The sequence below is a fragment of the Anser anser genome, assembly GCF_964211835.1.
Source record: "Anser anser genome assembly, chromosome: 10".
NCBI lineage: Eukaryota > Metazoa > Chordata > Aves > Anseriformes > Anatidae > Anser > Anser anser.
Window position 1 is genome coordinate 5,009,434 of NC_139730.1, and position 20,765 is coordinate 5,030,198.

Consider the following 20,765-nt stretch of genomic DNA (forward strand, 5'->3'; position numbering starts at 1 on the left):
CAAGAGGAAACAGAGATGGTGATGACTAGAAAGAGAAGCATGAATATATTAACTGACAAACCAAGCTATATAAATATGAAAAAGCCAATACAGACATGACAAGCAAACTTATTCATGGCAACTTATTACATAAATAACCTGGGCAACTTTTATTTATATAGGAAATATGCAAAGATACAGTTGTATATTAGGGACTTTGCTGGTCCATCAACTGCATCAGAGATGAAGACACAAGAGGTAAGCAGATTTAGGACGTGGTAGGTATTTAAAATAGTAAGTGACAGACCACAATACCACTGAATCCGACACAGGGTTTGTGGGTTTGGACCATGTTTTTGTGTACAGCTCCCTTCTCTGGGATTTTGGGAGAAATTCCTGCCTGTCCTCTCAAGTACACATGAGGCAGTGGTCAGAGTGGTCACAGTAGCTGTAGTTTGTCAGAATTTGTTCAGCAGCCACCATGAATTTCTGGTATCATTCTGACTTTCCCTCCAATGTTTGTGGCATCATCCTTTACCCATCTTCCCTCAGGAAGATTCCCCTAGGACCTTACAGAGGTTTTATTGCAGCGTTTGCCTTAGGCAGACACAGCCAAATCTCCATCGCCCCAAACTGCAATACCTCCTAGCAAATCAATCGATCTAGGTGAGTCACCTTGCAGTGATAGCCTTAAGCTTAGCAGAATACATAGTAGGCTTAGTTACAGGATAAAGAAGGTCTTTAATATGCAAGTTCACTGTCTGGAGGGAACGGAGGGAGACATTTAAGGCTATGGTTTAAAGACTGGTTTTGAAGAGACTAATGAGAACTCATTTTAAAAGGTGCTTAGAGCCCCCAACAGTTCCAAACCACTTCAAACGAACCTCTTTCTAATTACAGTGCAATGGACATTCCAAGATACATTTCTAACCCTGCTGCTGTATCCTACTCCTCAATCTTTTGCATGGTGCTGGGTGTTGCCACTCCCTGTAACACTTTGGGTACCCGGTGGGATACAGAATCAACCTGGGCATTCCCACTACGATTGCTCACAGAGTCCTAAATAGCCCCAGGGCTCAGGAGCGGACTTAGTAGAAACTGTCCAAATAATGGCAATAGCTAAATTTACAAACATTACGATAATGAATCTTTTCTTTCTTACTTCCCCAAATGAAAGAACTGGGAATGAATCCTTAGCTAGGCTATACTGAGCAAGTGATATCAATTTCCACTGGCCCAGAATGCTTGTAATCAAACACGTCCATTTATTATCTGTGACAAGGTTGGAGATGTTAGGCAAATTACTTTATTATTCTGCAAAAATACCAGCTTGTCATTAATATTAGCCTGTGTCTTTAAATTCAGAGATATAAGCAGCTTCTCCATCTTACTAACTACATCATGCTATAATCCGATGTGCCCTATAAGGAGCTGCAATATTTAAGGTCTTTTAGCTAGTACCTCTACATCCTGATTATCCTTTAGAAATTAAATGCTTTCAATATACATTTGTAAGGGAGACTAACAATATCCTGCCACTTGAAGGATGAAGATGGTAAATGACGGCTGGTTTTTTTTTGTTGTTGTTGTTTTGATGCTGCCAAGTAGGCTGATGACTTTATATTCTGTGTCCATGGCTCAATGACCCACAAATCTCCTTTGATATGCCAGGCAGCAGAGAGAACCAAGCTGAACGGATCAGGAGAAAAGTGAAAATGCTTCAGCAAGGGGCCCCCGATGAAGCCATCATGTGACAGGAATCCTAAGACTCTGTTACGGAGGGGAGAGGCAAGCAAGCGAGAGAAAAAGAAAAAAAAAAAATGGAATAGGGCATTGTGGTGGCACAAGCTGATAGAGACGTCAGAGACGCTTCAGTAATCTCACGACGCTTTGGCCCAGTGTGGGGGCAAATGAGGCCCATATTCAGCATGGCGTGACGGGTAGGACCACCCCGAAAAAGCTGCGAGGGGGCAGGCAGTTGGACAAATCAAAGCAGAAGAAAGTAATTTTCGATAAATTAAAGAAATCTCCATGGAAATTAGCATGAAACATTTTCTAATCTCCCGCTTTTCACTGCCGACAAGGGTCACTGGTTTAACTTCTCTCTCTTATTTTATTATTCCCCAGCCACATTCCTCTGCTTTTTTATATCCTTCAATTTTTACTACCTCTTTTTCTTCCAGTCTATCATTTTTAGCCTTTCTTATAGCTGCTTCTTAACCCTTTTAGGACTTCTCCCAGTAAATATTCTGGAGAATTAACTGATCCATTAGAGTTTAAAGGACATACTCCGAAGCAGTTGCCTTTTCTAACCATCTGCAGTATTTTGTCTACCGCATATGCCATCATTTTAACTGTGATCAAAGTCAAACATTCCCTGTACAGTAAAACCTGAAAAAGACTGCTTTCCACAGTCTCTTTTAGAGATAGAGTGCTGACACTGCTAAATACCAGCTGCAAATGTACTGTTAGAAGTAGCATTGCTAAGTCACAGCATTATGACTTTTTGCTTTAACTTTTTTTAATATAAAAATCTCTTCTTTTTGCTCCTGTTCTGTTCTCGCTAACACAAGAATGTGATATTAGCACCTCTTTTTTCTCACCTTTATTACAGAAGGTCATATTTGGAAGTCTGTTTCAAATTAAGCTGAATTAGGAGTATTATATGCTGACAATTATTTAAAAGCAAATGTAAAGTAGCAGTGAGGTTGTCTAGCAAAAACATATTGCTACTGTGCACATGAAGGACACTGAAAGAGCTACCTGCCTTTTGACTGTAGTAACTTTGCACTTGTAGGCATGAAATCTATAAAACTACAGAGATCTATGATCCATGGCCTATGGTATAAAGACAGAAAATGTGAACAAAATAATCATGATTAGAATGATTATTTTCACAAAGATTACTAGTACAAATTCATTACTGATATAAGCAAGTGTGATTCTTCCTACACTACTGGTAAAGAGCCAAGGTCAAATTTATCTTTTACATATTCATTTATAGGATAGATATTTTATGCCATAAGAGTTTTGCAGTTCTCAAAGAATGGAGACTTCTGAGACCTCCTTCAGTAGCATAAATTTCTAAAGACATCAAAATATAATGGTGTGTGAAGAGTGAGATCTTTATACAATGACACATAGTAACAGCAAACTTAATTAAGTCTGGGGTTGTTTTTTTCTTCCACTTGTAGCTGCTATTGGATCTGAGGATGAATTTCCATGAGTTTCATAGTAGGTCAAAGAAGTATGTTCCCTGAAATGGTTCTATAAAAAGTGGTCCAAATATGTCATTTGCTATCACTGAAGAAAGGAGCTCTATACGGAATGATGACTGGTACAGTTTCTATCAGTTTTACTACTTGCACAAGCATTGTGCTACATGTCTCTCATTTTCTTGAACAAGACAGATGCCTCTGGTGTGAAAAATACAGATGTTGGAGCACACAGCAGACAACTGTGGTTTATCAAAAATACACTACTGGCACTGACTGATGTCAGACTTAATCATTCAGCATCCTAGCAGGAACGAGTGAATTATTGGGTCTTAGTCATGTGTGGTTTATGTTTAAAAAGTAGTACGTCATCTTGTTTCTTCTTTACAGGGGTTGGAAACTATTGAGCAGACAGCAATGCCTGGGGCTATAGGTAAGAAGCTGAACAGCACCCAGAAATGAAGGTGCATGACAAGGGGTATAGACATGGGCTAGTACCCATGTTTTTTCTGAAAGAAATGTCAATGAAGGGCAAAAAAAAATCAACATTAGAAAGATCGCACTGAAAGTGGGGGGCAGGGAAAATGGAAGAGCCATGCATATTTGATAAAAACATTTTCATATTTTATCTCAACAAAATATACACAACTTAATTTTGTGTTTAAATATATGCACAGTTTAACAAACAGATTCTTAATTTATTCACTGCTTATCATATTTTAGATGATGTTTAAACAACACTCCACGCACACGTGCACACAAGCATAGACAAGGCTGTTTTATTAGTCATGAAGGATTCACCTGTACACAGAAGTTATTTGTAATCAACCATTTGTTTTGAGGACTAACGTGTCAGGTGCTATGCACTCTCACTTGAGTTTGTCAAAAACAGCCCTTGTGTATCTTTTCAATCCTTTGCAAGTTCCCCTTTAGCCACAGCGTTAGAATTTTCTGAGTAGATAACGAAGATGAGGTCTATCAAAATATATTGAGACTGTTCCTTGCTGTCTAACATGAGACAAGTCAGTGATTGTTTTAACTGGAACAATTTTAAGTTGATAGCAAACCAAATATCAAGGTATTATTCCGGGAATGAAAAGGAATGAACTTTTCCTTTAAACAGGAAAACAGCTAGCACAGGCCTAGACAACTAGGAGATGATGTCTCTTGCAAACATCGGGCCAGTCCTGAAGCTGTTTTTTATATGAGCACAGGTGAAGTCAAGTTTGACAAGTTATTGGAGCCTTCCCACAAGTGAAATTTGCAGGATCAGGCCCTATCAGTACATTACATGAAATGACTATGATCTGCTCACACCTTTAGCGCAAAGGCAGAAACGACAACTAGCTGTGTGACTCGTTAGCAGTCACAGAGATAGAGCACATTGCCCAGTCAAGCTTACACCATTACTGCCAAGTGCCTGTGATTACCCCTCCAGGATCCTGAGAAAGGTGTCAGTTAGACAATATCAAGCAATCCCTTTATCATGCATACTTTTTTTTAAAGAATTTTCCCATTAAGAAATACAATTTCAGAATTAATGTTAGTTAGCCAGTTATGGGAAGTCAGGCTGTCATCCAAAATTCATGTGTTACTTTTTTTTCTGAATTATATTTCTCATGAACTCGTGATTAGGTAAACAGCATAATGCACAGAGGAAAAAGTATATTAATCTGCCTATTGCTTCTTCACTCCCATTAATGGTGGATTTAAGTTCCCAGAATCCATAAATGCAACAGCCTTCTTTAAAAGCAGTAAAATAATTTTCCTGTATAAATGGAGACTTTCAGGGGATCATTATTGGGAAACTGACATTATATTCTGCACAGAAATAGGTCTCCTCCGGACTTCAACACATACCAGCTACAAAATGCAAAGTCAAGTCATTTAGCACTTATTTCAGCAGAAATGGCTTACCTCCTAATTGAGGAGCTTTAGTTGGAGAAAAAAAAAAAAGAAAGAAAAAAGAAAGAAAAAGAAAAGCCTAATCATCTTCTAGCACTTTCACTGAACTGCTGTTGTTATTACATGTGTTTCAGCGGTGCCTGAGGCCACAAACCACGGACCATAGGATCTCTGCTCTCTGCAGTGTGCTGGCTTATTCTACAAAGTCTTGAGCTCGCAAGGGCACTAATACATTTGTACTCAGGAGCTGAGACTCTTTACCCCTCTCTGGATCAAATCCAAATGTGAGACAAACGCAACCCAGAACAGAGTCAGAGGAGTGAATATCTGCCAACCTAGGACCTATTTTGGCAACCTTCCCTCCAAGAAAAAGCATCACTACAAGTGTAAGTATATGCCATGGGCCCTCTACTTGGACAGTGAAACTGACCCGCTATGGCGAGATTAAGAGAAAGTAGAATGCATAGTTTGAAGTAACCCATCACACCAGTCTGAAAATGGAGAGAGATTGGTGGTTTGGGGTTTTTGTGTATGTTTTTTTGTTGGCAGTGGTTGATTTCGATTGTTTGTTTTTCAAGATGGGTTTCAAGAATGGCACACAAAATGAAAATTCATAAGATTTAGTGTTTCATACAAATATTTTTTGTCACTGAAAGTTTAACAAACTTTAACAATGCTAACTTTAAAGTTAATGAAGCTAAAAAATAATTATGGAAGCTTTCAAGGAAGAAGTACTTTGGGATGAGGGTGATGAATATAGCTCTTCTGGGTTACTTTCCCCATACTAGCGTCCAGATTTACCAGGGCTAAGATAGGAATTGTTTCAGAGCATAAAATAAATTCTGCAGCATTGTGTGATATGCCCAATCTCATGAAGAAATCTCATGAAGATCTTTTATAAATTCTATCATAAGTTAGGAAATACCTACAATTTTAAAAATCTTGGAATATCTCTTTGTTTGTGGCAAGACTTGCCCACAAATGGAAAAATTAGAAAAAACATGCAAGCCAACTTGTTCCTTCTCTAATTCAACAGGATAGTGTGCTAAATTTATTTTGCAGTTAAAGAGTGTATCGGCACTTAAGATTTGATAATGAAAAAGGAAAGCAAAATATTATTCCTGTACTCTACGTTCTGTTTACGTAAACGTCTTCTCTTAAGTCCAGACTTTGAAAAGCCACTCCAGGTTAAGTGGCATTTGTCTTCAGTAGACAGATGGACAGTTTTATAGCAGGAAAAAGAATCATCTAAAACAAGTGATTGCCTTTACTAGTGAGAAACTTTCTCCTCTTGAGACTCATTATTCAAGGACTAGAAAGAATGTCTTGCCTTCAAATGGTTTTGCGGAAGTTTCATATATTATCATCTCCTGGGGCATGAATTTATATTACAGACAAAATAAATACCTACAGTATGCGATTCATATTTTAGGATGCATCTGTCCATGCAGCTATATACATTAACCATTTTTCATTGACACTGGCCATAGAACATGAGCAGGAAAGCCTTTTCCAGTTTGATGAGAAGAACAGGTAGCACATGGAAGTCCATTTTAACTTCCATGTCTAACTCATGCTTGCTATGCTGCTAGAGTGCTTTCAGTCTGTCTGACCTGTTCTCATTCCATCACTCTAACAGCATTACCTAAGTACTTCATCACCTTCTCTTGACTGGGATTTATCTAAACTCATCTGGTAAGGTTTGCTAATTTATACGGATTATCACAGGAATACAAGTGACGCGGTGCTGTATAAGAGGAAGAGCATGAAATACAAACGGGAAAGGGACTGAATCAATCCATTTCCTTGGCACACAAACCACTTACATCTGTAACTCAGATTAATGATTAGGGAAAAGTGTAAAAATGCAGAGCTGACGTCCTTCTGTTTGAACAGAAGGTTTCTCCACAACAAAGAAAATCAACTTTCTACAGGGGAAAGAAAATACTCAAGGAAATTTGGGAGTGGAAACTCAAAACTTTCTGGGAATCTCTATCTAAGTGTAGCATAGTTTCTTACAACAGAAGAACTGGCAGATCACAGATCTGGAAATGGTGGGAGTACCAGCCTCAAGACCCGTATTAATCACTAACCTCATTCTTTCCCCCTCTCTCCCACAGTGATAGGACTTTCTCAGGAATATAGCATCCATGAATTGTCATCTACCTACAAGCATAGAGACCTCATGAAGCACAATTCCTGCAGGTCTGAGAAAGGAGAGGAAGGACAGTACAAGAGTCTCTGATGAAGGAGGAGGAGAAAATCTGATGCAGAGAAAACAGGTAGAAGGCAACTAAAAGTGATGATTGAAGCAAAACTCTATCACCTAAATGTAAAGTTCAAATTTGTATCAAGTTTTAATCTCCTCTAAATGAATAAAATATAAATATTCACCCAAATTATGTCCTATTGAATGACTCAGGGGAAAACAAAACAAAACACAAAAGATGTTTCTGATCACATTCTTGACTTCTACAGCAAAATAACACGGTCATAGGACTTTCAAAATCAAGTGGATTTTCTGAACTAAGTCTATTACAGAAGTGTGATTCTATTCAGTTACAGCAGTATTAATTATCACTAACTCCACTAAGTGGTAGTTTTAAACCAGTCCATAACTGGCATGAGCAAAGAAGTAAACCCTTTGTGTAAATACACTGAGCACTGAATGTGTGCAGATAATTAAACTATAATTATATTACTTGTTACAGTGGCAGAAAAATTTTATTACTGTGGTGAAAGGTTACTTAGACTCTTCTTTCCTGTTTTGACATATTAAAAAGAAAGTTAGCATTCACATTCAACATACAAATACCGCTACCCAAAAACCATCACCTTTTTCTTAACTAGAGAACACCAGTACAGTCAACTGGTAAACAGGCTGCAGAGAACACTCGCATGATAAGAGAATATTCTTACAAAAACAATCTTTGAACTGCAAGTTTTCATTTATCTGTATGGTTTGTTTTGTGTTTGTTGTTGTTGTTGTTGTTCATTTCTGTACCAGCTATTGTTTCACAGTACTTATTCTGAACAGATGATGGGATCAGTTTTATAAACACCTAAGGAAAAACATGAAAAATAGAGGGCTATTCTCACTATCCTAACTAGCTTCTTGGTCTGGCACTATTCACAGCTACAGATATTCACACAGGAGGTTATCACAGGGGCTGCCCAAAGCTAGGCAAAGTTTGCTTTGCCCGATAGTGCAAAAATTTTCTTGATGAAAAACAATCTATGCAGTGCTGCATTTCACAGTCTTTGGAAAGCTAATCCTTCCTTGGGAAACTAAAAGAAGCGTTATCCCCTTGCATCACACAGTGGTGTGGGAAGACTTCAGCTCTGTTGCAGTTTTCAGAGCCCCACAAAGGAGACAAGTTCCACATTTCTGGATAGCCTTGTGATGGAGAAATGTGCCTGCATTCTCTTCATTTGGCACTCCCACTTCCCCTATGCACTAGGTAAAATTTTTGTGGTCACTCGTAACACATTCTCTCTCCCCAGCTCTCCTCTGCCTATCCTTTGTTTTCAATATACATCTTATTATTAGCAATATATTTGCCACTGTCTTCACTGAAGCCACAGCTTCAATACAGGGGGTCTATTCATCTGAGGTTGCAGGGTCCACTTTTTATTTCTAGAAGCAGCATGAGGAGGAGTGGTAGTGACAGACCACTGGCTTGGGCCCCAGGCTGTGTCGTTACATTCAAATCTCCCACTGCTTCCAGACCTCCCTATTAGTTACACTAGAGCCTCCAGCCCTCTGAAGTCACAGAGCTGGCAAAAATGCGGATGGCTCTGGGCTTCCCTGTTAGCAGCGAACAACAACACTCTCTAGGGCAAAACTAATGGGGGAGCTCAGAGCAAGCGTGAATTTCAAGATGAGCAGCAGCTGGGCTTTGCTGACAACTTGCCACCTGATCTCCCAATATGGGAGATGCTGTAGGGCATGAGAAAGAGGAAGCTGGGGGCATGTTTGGAGGGGAGATTGATGTGATCTGATCTGAACCTGAAAAACGGCCAGTTTGGTTCAGACAAGGAGGGTGAATGGAGGTTTTAATGTATACTAGCCCCAAAATGGCCTGTTTAGTTAACATACTACAAGCTAAGAAGTAATGCAGGCTGGCTAATAGCTTTAGTGATGTATTTGAAGATCCAGGATACATCACACAAGACAGCTTTCTTGTCAGAAGGAGATACAGAGTTTCTATATGGAGATTCACAGTCTGTTCCTTTTTGCTACATTTCTGCATATTGTGCATTTGATCTGATTCTCAACCTCAAGATAAAAAGCAGGAGCTAAAATGCTGTGGATCAGTGTGAAAAAGGACTCTCAAACGTGTTTAAAAAAAATCCATAAACCTGTCTTTTTTTAACCAGAGGACACATATGATGTAGAAGTACACCTGTGAAGAAATATATTTGTGTACACTAATGGATCAGCACGTTGTGATAATACCAGGAGTTCAGCTGGAACAAGCCAGTAGGGCCCCAGCACAGGACAAGAATTTCATACTCTACCTTTACACTCATAGAGGCTGTGCAGCACAACATCCCTGGTGCAGGGATTCCTAAAGGCCCCAGTGTACACGAGGGCTCTAAGAGGTAAGGGTTAGACACTGCCTAATAGAAGGTGCATAAGCCACCCTTCAGACCTTGAGAAAATTAGATTAGAGAGATCCAGGTCTACAAGGGTCACTTGATTACTTCAAAACTTGTCAGTGACTTTGCTCTCTTTCATTTTTACTAGGTTTTCATGACTTCTGACATTTTTACCACGACAAAATTACAGTCATGACATGCGCATCCAGCAGGCACGCAGGTCAGCATACATCTTTGTGGATCTATGGTATCCTGTTTGACACTCATATTCCTCTGTTCTACAAACAATCAGGGATGATTTTCTGCCACAAGGAACAGCTGCTAAATCTCCCCTTTGCCTTCACCTCTCCTCAAAGGAAACAAAAGAACATACCTTTGCTTTTGCCTCTTGCCCTCGGTCTAGTTCAATGTTTTTTTTTGTTCAACATACAGCTTTCCTCTCTAGCTCTAATAAAACGGGCTTTGTTTTTATCTATTTTATACAAGATATGCATAGAAAATTGTAAGAATAACAAATAGCCACTGGAATTTGGAGACAATAGTGTAACAAATATCCATCTCAACTTGAGTATACTCTACAGATGCCTGATACACTTTCGCGTGCATGTTCAACATTTCAAAGTGGCCTTTCTAAATGCAACAGAAGGGAACTACTTACCTCCCAGTGCAGGATTTATTTTTATCACTGATTACAAACATGTGGTTTTACAATCTGTAGTGGTTGGGGTGGAGGAGCAGCAAGGAACAGGGGTATGGTGAGTGTCATCAAGCATTGTTCACTGATCCTGCTCTCCTCTAGGCAACAGGAGGAAAAGTGCAAGGTTACTCACGAGGAAAATTTCCCTTTTAGGTTTGAATTCATAAGAATGGAGGCTGTACAGGAATGGGAAATAAATCAGCCATCAGAGCTGCAGGGCTGCATGGTTCTGGGCAGAATGAAAATCTTACTTTCACCTGAAACATAAGCTGAAAGAGTAAGAAAGTAGGAAAACACACAACACAGGCTATGGATCTCTCACCACTGCCCCATAAGGTTTGGCTTTTTTTTTTTTTTTCCTCCCTCTACAACTAATTCTGCTACTACAGTAAGAAGGCCCATGTATATGGAGATATTTGTGGATTATTTGTTCGGTTTCACACACCCATGACATACTGGCTTTGAACATCATACCTAGCCACAGTCATGGAAGCTAACTTAAAACACAATTTTCTTTTATTATTCTTGTTTTGTGGAAGAAGTTTTCACAGACAGCTACAAAAATGCCTGGGGTTGCTTACTCCTACTAACTCACAGCCCACTTAACTCCTTAAAAAGAAACTGAGAGAGCACTACAAGAGATAGACCAGTGACTTCATCTTGAAGAGAAATATCACACCATACATTATTAGGAAGAATAAAATAAAAGAACAGGAATAGGATGGATCTTTACATTTTGGAGGGGAGGAGGGTGTCATGTTTGTTTGAAAGAAATATTTTCTACCTTCGTTTATGTTTTGCACAATTTCACACCAGGGCAAAAACCACTGGAAAAGCAATATGGACTAATTGTGAAATACCCATCCTTGGAAAGGTGCTGCACTCTGTGCCCAGCACCACAAAGTTGCACGCTGTTGAACTCAACCATTTTGTAGGTGACAAGTGTCACCCCATACCTTTACAGGCCAAGACATAAGCCTAAACCAACTTCAACATGACTACAGAAACATGCCAGGTGATGGCTGCAACAACACTGTTGTGCTAAACACTGCTTGAAAGAAATCAGAATGAGATGCTTTTTTATTCAACTCAAAACATTTAAGATAATGCAGCTCAAACATCTTAATTTTTTATTTGTTGGGAACTTCTGGAACAGGAAGGTTGCAATTAACCAACTAAAAAAAAGAGAGAGAAAAAAAAAACCTAAAGGATAGATATGAACTATTCTTCAAGATACTCAGGAAATAATACATCTGGTCTGCAGCAAAGTTATCGAGTATAATTAAGTCAACTGCAATGTAGATATTTAGGCTACTTTTCCTAACGGGGGGCATCAAGAAAAGCAGCTTCTTTTACACAGAAAGAGGGTGGTTTTGCTCTAAAACAAGAATTTAAATAACTGATTTGCAGCCAGATGTACTTGTTTTGATTTTTCTCTGTTGAGATGAGGCAATACTGAAAGCTGCATCCTGGGAAGATGTTAAGCAAAGACTGCCAGAGTACTATTTTTGTTTCAGAGTGGCTTTGTTACATTCACATGTGATATCTTTGGATGAGTCCAATCTAATTTTAAATCTATTTGACTGCTGTAGGATCTGAAAGAGCTGATCCTGTAGGATTTGAAAGCGAGTCTTTGAACTGAGATCTCAAGAGATAAATGGCAAATACATTAACTTTACCACCTCATTTTCTTTAGCTTACAACTTAATTGTATTTTTGTAGGCCTCAGCAATCATGTTTTAATTAGGTCCCTTTGTCTGATTTGATAACTTGTTTTGCATCTTTCTTACCTTAGCCCACAGCTCCATGGGGCTAAACAGATAGTATTATGATCTGGTACTTATTTCTAACATTTGCTTTAGTTGAATAAGCTACTACAGGAACTTTGACTTCCCTAAGGTAAAAAACAGATTTACCAAAATTACATCTACATATCAGCAGCCAGTACTAAAATAACCCCCTATCTATAGACTATGTATCTAAGACAAATGTGAAAAGGGATTTTAGCTGAAGATAACTGGCTAGACAACCCAGTCTTACAGATAGTTGCTGTTTCTCCTAAGTGATCCCACATAGGAGGCCGGCAGGTGCCACATTTCAAATCATATGAAATTACAAGTTAGCAAGCAGTCTCTCCCCATGGGCTCAAATACTACTTCTTAAAGGCTCAAAATAGGACACAGACTGGAGGGGAATTTTATAGTCTCTGAAAGGGAATTTCTTTTGTTCTATTCCGATGACATCTGTGATCTTTTCTTTCCTCAAAATGTCCCCAGAAATCTTTATATTGAGGACGTGCCTATTAAATCTGTAGCCACCCTTTCTGTAACACCATATTCAGTACATACTTCACTTTGAAAAGAACTAAAAACTCCACGAAGCACCCATTCTCTGTTATGAGGAATATACTGATCCTAGGAAGCCCAAAATTTTCAGTCTCTTTCTCACGTGCTCATAATAAAGGTCAAAACAACGTTCCAGTCGCTAAGTCCGTGGACTGTGTCCAAAACCTATTTAATTTAAAATAGTTTCATGATCTCAAAACCTGACTTCTTTATTCCTTAATGTTGATAATATCCCATATTTACTTCTCTTGTGATTTGAATTTGATTTCAAGCACCATTTTCCAATTTTTGCAGCAAGTTCTATTTCTTTACACTACCTGTTCTTCAATTCTCTTTTGTTCATGATAAACCACATTCTAGAATACTTCTGCAAGACTACAGCAATATTTTAGATTTCACATAATGGAACTCAATTTTTGTTTCAAGCAAAGTGTAATTTCGTCTCAATCAGCAGTCCGTAGCCACATTGCCAATTAGACTGAAGTACACTTTACAATAAAGTGTGCAAAATTGTTGGGGAAAAAATATATAACAGAGAATCTCAACTGTGGGTAAAATAAATATAATTGATGCATCCTTCAGTCTGCAGCATTGATTATTATTTATTATTACAAACTCTTCAAAACAGGATGATTTGATGTCAACATGTTATTTTAGGAAGTGCACAATTGAAGAAAGAATTATTTGCATGGATTGATTCATAAAATATGTTTACTGAGAAGAGATGTGCATTTTTACTTGAAATGATTCTGAATCATAAAGAAAAGTCAAGGCAATCTTCAAGTACTATAGTTGAAAAGAATATCTAAGTTTTTTAATAAGCTTCAATTAAGAGAATAGTTTTGGTACAGAACAAGAATCTATGTTTTTTGTTGTTATTGTTTTTTTTTTTAGTTTTGTTTTGGTTTTTTTTGTGCACTATGTCTGGCTAAACTTAAGAAAATAGCCATAGTAAATCCTGGGTCACTTTTATTCTGTGTCGCCAGCTGAATTTGGAAGCTCCCCTTGAATAGTAAGGATCAGTCCTTTCTTCCTTGCATTGATCTCTTTTCCAAACAGAATACCACCGTGCTTTGATGTGACATATGGAATGAGAAGAAAGTAATAATGAAAATCAATGAGTCTAAATATTCTGTACTTGTACCTCACCTGTCATTCCCTATGGTTATGTGTGGGTCCAAGAGAGGGAATTAAATGCATCTGCACCTTTTTCATTTCATGCAGTTTGTAGCCCTATGGTGTACCATTAAAAAAAAGTTACCTGAACTCATTTGAGAACTGTGAGCATATAAGCATGCACACACTTATCACACTGCTATTGTTGCTCAATTTTTGCAAAAAGAAATTAATCAGAATGTTTTACAATTAATTTATAAGGTTAATTACTATTATCATTTATGACCCTACAAACCTGTCACTGTCCAGATGGCTCAAAAGAAATCAAAGATGTGGGGAGAGAAAACAAAAACACAAATCAGTTGAACACTATAACATAAAAGCTACCACAAAAGAAAAAAAAAAAGACCCATATCTGAACAAAGCAGGCAAAGAGGGTGTTAAATCCATGCTGGAAGACCAGCAAAGCCCATCAGGTAAAGCAGCACATCCAGATGATTGGCACTACCTTGCACAAACTTTTGTCATGGGGACCTTCTTATCATTTGCTGCTTTAAAAGTTTGCTCTCCTTTCCAATGATCATATTTTCAAGACCACATTGGCTGTCTCATTACTGATGGCTTTTTTTTTTTTTTCTTCAAATAAATGGCCTGTTTCTGGTTCTGGGTTTAACTAAATCACTCTGTGTAACAAACCTAACTTCTTCCACCAAAAATCACTGCACACAAAAATCAGCCCAAATTTGTTAAGAAAAACTGCTCAGATGCAGTGGTGGGCAGGATGACTGAGATACAAAATGCTAATTCAGCCTTCAGTCCTTTGTTTGGAATAAATCCAGGTAATGTCTTCCCAATTCACCAGTAAAGAACAGAAGATTTATAATTTTAAAGTTTCATCCTGTAGGAGCCCGACTTCCAGTGTTGGTTTTTTTTTTCTTTAATCTTTTTAAAAGTTCAGTTTGCTGTTTTTTTGTGCATAGGAAACACTGGGTTTTGTCTCTGAAGTCTGCGTTTATTTATTTATTTTTTAAAGGCAAGCATCAGTGTTAGTTTGGCTACAGATGCAGCTCCTGAACAATTCAGCCTGTTTTGTGCACCAGACAGAACATTTTCCTGATCAGAAAAGCATCAGAAAACGACACTGTCTCATTGAAGAGTTTTACCACAGTGTCGGGACATTGTTTTCTCTGACGGTGGGTAGGGGGGCCTCTTTGCTGACATGGGGGCTGGAGTGAGCAACGGCAGAGGCTGGATCTGTTACTATGCGGATTCACCAGCAACTTACCCTTTGACAGACAGGCAGATCCCCAGAGGAGGGTGCCTGTAACTTGGAGACTGCAGCACTCGCTGCTGAGCTGGTCCGTGGCCTGTGCAAAGGAAGGTTTATTCCCTCCCCTGCTCTCTGCAGAGAGTTCCCTCACATCGATCCTCTACATTTGGGCAAAGCATGGAGGAACAGATTTGCCCTGAATGCCTCCACAACTTCACTTAGAGCATTACGAGTCACTACTGTTCACCAGAGACGAGCTCAACAATTCACATTCTGTGCAAGCCCACCAGCATCCACTCCTCCCAGCCAGGGCTCCAGGAAGCACAGGGAAAGACAACCCCAAGGCTGAGAGGTGTGCTAGGCATCCCTTAATTTCGCCAGGGTTTAAGAACAAACAAAATACACAGGCATTCGCGTGCTGATGCTTTTTACCTATTCAGATCTGGAGCTGCAGAATGAGAGCCCAGGAGCCGTGGTCTCACCAGGCGTTGCAGAACTTACGCTCCGAGAAGCTGGCATTCGATCAGCAGGCAGCGCTTGCTTATCCAGGCTAATGATAGGAGACATAAGCATGTACTGCTGCCTCAGCTCGGAGCACCCGGTGCTGGAAGCACAGGGCAGCCGATGCACATTTGGCAACCAGAGCTTAAGCATGCTAGGTATTTAAACACGACGCTTTCTCCAAGTGTTTAACGCTTAGTGTAAAAAGAAAACTGTATTTCTGACCACCCCTTTTATTTTCCCAATAAAATTTTCTTACTGCTAACACGCAAAACTGGAACATATTAACTTCAAATATATAGAGAAGGGCAACTGGTCCTTGATCTCAAATTCCATGAAAATTCAGGTCACTGTGGGAAAGCCAACAACTAGTTTAGTTAAATGCTTAATGACATAAAAACAGTGATTGATTGCCATAAAAATGGCTCTTAGGGATTACAAAAATGAGAAGACTCACAGAAGTTATTCGATGTTCCCAACTAAATAGTAGAAATATTTGGCTACAAGCTAGGTTCCTGTCAGCCAGACAGGGACCAGTGAAACGTATATATTCTCATGAAGAAAAATACGTTAAAGAGTAAGGAAAGTGTCTTATTTCCTCTACTACCTTTAAAAATATATTGCACTTGAATATTAAGTAGAAAATCACAATGCAATCACTTTTTAAGCAACGCAAACCAGACCCATATACCCTACTATAACCTACAAAAATATTTCTCTTCTCCCCTCTATTGAAAGCAAAAATATTCCAGGAGCTTAGAAACACCGTTAAAGTAAGGAAAGATTACTGGCGTTTCTTTGGGGATACGGCATTTGGGTGTCAGGGAGCTGTAAGGGGGGCGACTGCGCTGCGTCGAGACAGCAAACAAATTAAAATCGCTGTAAACAGGGGGCTTTGTCTTTAATTTGGGCAGAGCGGGCGTGCAGCTGATGGGGGCTCGCATTGCTCCTGCAGCTTCCCCGGCACAAGACAGATGGCAGTGCAACCAAGCTAGAGCACGGGCCTGCAGCCGCTCCCTCTGGGTCTAACTCCTATTATCCACTTGTAAATTAACCTGTCAATTTATCAATCAACACCATCTTGATTCTCCCCTGTTCCACTGCCCAGCATTGCAGTGAATTTGCCTCGTAAATAACTGGGAGCCCCATGTTTGTTAGTATTGTGAATGAGTTTATTATCACTTTGATGACTGCTATGAATCACAAATGCTGCCGAGAGCCTGATAAGAAAAAAAAAGTACACGCACACATTAACACAGTTGAAACTATTTGGGAGATAAAAGATCGAGTTACCGTGATAGCAAATCATTTCAACTGGGAAAATGGCTAAAAATTGTAGGTTTTGTGTTGGATAAAACTCCTAGGGTACAAAATATGAAATAAAAGGAAATAGTTTCACATCTAAGGCTCAGAGGTATCTTCACTGCTCTATTGCTGGGATACTTCAACTTGTTCCTAGAATTTCTGAGGCACTATTAGATTTTATGCCCCATCTGAAAACTTCAGGGAAGAATTATCCTTCGAGATGCAACAAGTATTTCACTTATTTGTTTTTGCCAGTGTAACACTACACCGATCTGTAAGTAATTTATGCTACAAAAAATCTGAAGGAATTCAAATAAAAATAAAAGTTACTTTTAGAAGAAAGTTAAAAGGAAGAGGAATTTGAATACAACATTATTTATTCAATATTTACGGCATGAGAAAAGTGTTAAATGAGTAACAAATGTGGGTTTTGTACAGTTTTGTTTCTTCTGATGAAAGTCTCAGTGTTTGCTCAAGTGGCTTAACTTTATTTTGACTTAAACATAACAAATTAGTGCTAATTACTTCTGAATTTAGCATTTAAATCACATTTAATATTATATAAAAATAATGTGAGAAGTATAGCAGTATTCCGGAATTCCTTTGAGAAATCAGGGTTCGGTGTAATATTTGCTTTTTGAAGCCAAACGAAACATACTAAAATCTAAATAAATGATAAACTGCATGTTAAAAAAAGCAGATGTTTGGCTATTTTTAAATAAAACCAATCTTTTGCCAGGTGTAAAAAGAGTCTAAATTTGGCTGAAATATGCTTGAAATCTTAAAATGCACAGAATTTTTTTTTTTAGAAAGTATAAACAATATAATGAAAAAGAGGTAAAAACTCTCATACGTCTTATCATTGTAATTTTAGAAATATTATAATGCAAATAAATGGTGAACTCGTGTTAAACTTTGAGCAGAGGTTCATATAAAGAATTAAAATTCACAGCTCTTACAAAGCAACCACCACTTATCTTTGTTCCTTACATTCCTTCTTTTTCCTTGCTGGTATTGTGGTGGTGGTGGTATGTGTGTGTCTTTACTCCTTATCATACTTTTTCCACATCCAAATTATTAAAATACTTCTAAAAAGTTAGGAGCAAACTTCACTAAACTGTCTAATGTTTTTCTTTTCTTTTTTTTTTTTTTTTTAATTCAATTCTACCAGCCTAATCTACTAGAGAAAATATTGTTTAAATTTTAAATTACTATAGAAAATGCAGTGGTGAACAAATACCAGTTATTTTGTTAGTATTTTTTTGGCATCTATTTCAAATTCAGGTAATGAGAACGGACCTCATTCTGATCTCAGATCCTGCAAAACCTGAAAATCTGAGTTGTACATCCATCGTAAAACTGAATAACCCAGTTCAAATCAACTTGTGCATTTAAAACTACAAGCTATGACTTGTAGTGCATGTGGCAGAATAAGACTTAAAAGACAAAGCAAAATAAAATGTATACAAGTATTTTCCAGGGTTTTACATAGCTTTACTAAAAATCTAAAAAAATGGTTTATGGAACAAATGGCAAGCAATACACATGCCCACAGAGAAACAGTTGTCATACAGCAGTATCTCTGGCACAATTAAAGTAAAGGAACAGGGTGTATGCTCAATATTGTTATGCCCAGTATATCATTGGTGGAAAAGTAATGGAAAATGAAATTATTTGTTAGAATGCAATTTAGGGAATCTGATAGGTTGTCCATTTTATTCAATTTATAATTAAGATAGTGTTTAAATTTGAAATGAATTCTATATATGCATGTTCAATAGGCTATAGCACAACAATAAGAATGGAATCACATCTCATTTTATCATAAATTGTGTAATAAGCGATAAGGTAAAAACTAGGGCTAAAATCCTCCCAGCAAAAATGAAAGAGAGCGACCTCAATTGCCCTAATTCATTCTGCTTTTTTTTTTTTTTAAACTCTTCATTTTCCCTCTGTTCACATTATTAGCTTACACATGAGTGCATTATTAGAAAATAACAAAGCCAAACAGGGAAACTTGGAAGTAGCAGGAGATAGGATCCCCTCTACAGCTGAAAGGTATTCTCATTTCATTTGTTAGGAGTTGCAAAAATAGTTTTATTGCCAGGGAAGGACAATGACCTCTCTCTTTCAACAAGCTTGGTGGTTGGTCTTTTGATGGAAAAAACTAGGGGATACAACATCTGGTAATTTGTGTTACTGAGCTTAGCTGAGGTCTTAACGATGTAAGCAGATTATTCCTGAAGAAGAACAAAAAAAATTCCGGAAGACTCAATGAACTATTTAAAGTTATTAGCTGGTGCATTCTGGCACTTCAACACTCTTTTCGGATTCCTTTTCCTTTTAGACATTTGCCTTCTGATCAGATTGTTCTAAAAAAGAGCTCCACCACCTTCCAACCTCACCACGCTTTTCTGGTGGTCCACGCATGTTCTATCATGCATGCTAAGTCCCCCAACCCTATTTTTTTCCTCCATTAGAGGGAAGACGATTATTTTTCTGATTAAGTTTTCCCCTACAGAACATTAAGCGCTCGTACTACGCTTCCTGAGTTGCTGTGTAGGTCAGCAAGGCTGGACAAAACAGATAGCAGCAGTCGAGCTCAGATTAAGGAAAAAAAAAAAAAGAAGAAAAATTGATGGGTGGAGAATGAAGAAAAAGATAAACTATGTGTACCCTTGACCAGGAATGTCATGCTGAAAACATTGAGGGGAAATAAAAAAAAAAAGAGAAAACATCCTCCATTCCCTCCTTGACACCCTTCCCCTGCCTTAAATATCTCTGTATGATTTTAGTGCTTATTCCTCCACTTCCTATAGTTCCTCCAAACATTTTAAGTGCCAACAGTGTAGTGATTTAAAACAACTGCTGAGTTTCACTATTCCTTTGATAGGCAACAGACCCATATTTCTTAATATACACAAAATACACAGTTAGTTTAAATTTCAGACCTGTAATTCACTACCTGAAAAATTAAAAATCATATTGTTGAATGGAACAAACCAAGCTTTTAAGAGAACAAAATAGCTATTATATGCAAAAATGGAGCAAAATCCCATATCAAATTTAAGCTGAAGTCTAATAAAAGCCACAATTCTTCCTCACAGAGACTTTCTTTCATGCTCCTTTTTATCAAATTTTAGTGGGTAAACTGAATTTTAAATATGAAACTAGAGAATTTCAGTAAATGAGCAAACATTTCAACCAAAACTCAGGAAGTTTTCTATGTGAAACAGTCTCTATGATGTAGATTTGAAGTGGAAAAGGCAATGTAGTCCTGTAAAAGCCCTCTCCTCATCAGCCTTTTTGAGTAGGTAGTCACTATGTCTTTCAAATATGTATTTCAACAGACTCATAGGAACTTTGAGTAATGTTTTGACAAACCATTATTGGAATACAGTCTACTACTGTGACTTGGAGCAGGGCACTTGCAGTTGTTTTTATCAGCTACCAAGAGTTATCTAACAGCTAAACACTTGATTTACATTCATCTAGGAATTGTGACTATACAGTGAAGAAGCACAATATGCTGGGACTACGAGCCTTAAACATAGCTTTAAGTACTTTTCAAGCTGCAAGTTTTCAAGACTATCCCCTTTATTTAAAAGGGGTTGTTCTCATTGGCACCAGTCATTTCCATAGAACTTGAATTTGTTCACTTTTAATATTAAACTCAGTACTCATTTCCTAATGGAACAAATACAGGATTTGCATCATTTTAGAGTGTTACTAAATCTCTAGAAGAGTTGTTTTGTTAAATTATAGTTTTTGAAACCTTGTTCATGATTAAGCATTGTCTGATGTTAGAGAGGATTCTAGAGCAAAAATTG

General features: G+C 38.0%; 1 long non-coding RNA gene across 9 annotated transcripts in view; it reads right to left on the reverse strand.

Moving 5' to 3' along the window:
- The window catches only part of LOC310904693, a 545,090-nt gene that overhangs the window by 350,791 nt on the left and 173,534 nt on the right, over positions 1 to 20,765 (reverse strand). The window contains exon 1 of one of the 9 annotated variants that reach the window (XR_014588543.1): positions 15,562 to 15,854. The exons of 6 other annotated variants lie outside the window; for them this stretch is intronic. This is a non-coding gene — a long non-coding RNA (uncharacterized lncRNA). Of the gene's footprint in view, positions 1 to 15,561; positions 15,855 to 20,765 lie in introns of those variants that run through there. 2 more of the 9 variants (XR_014588544.1, XR_014588545.1) reach the window with 2 other exon arrangements.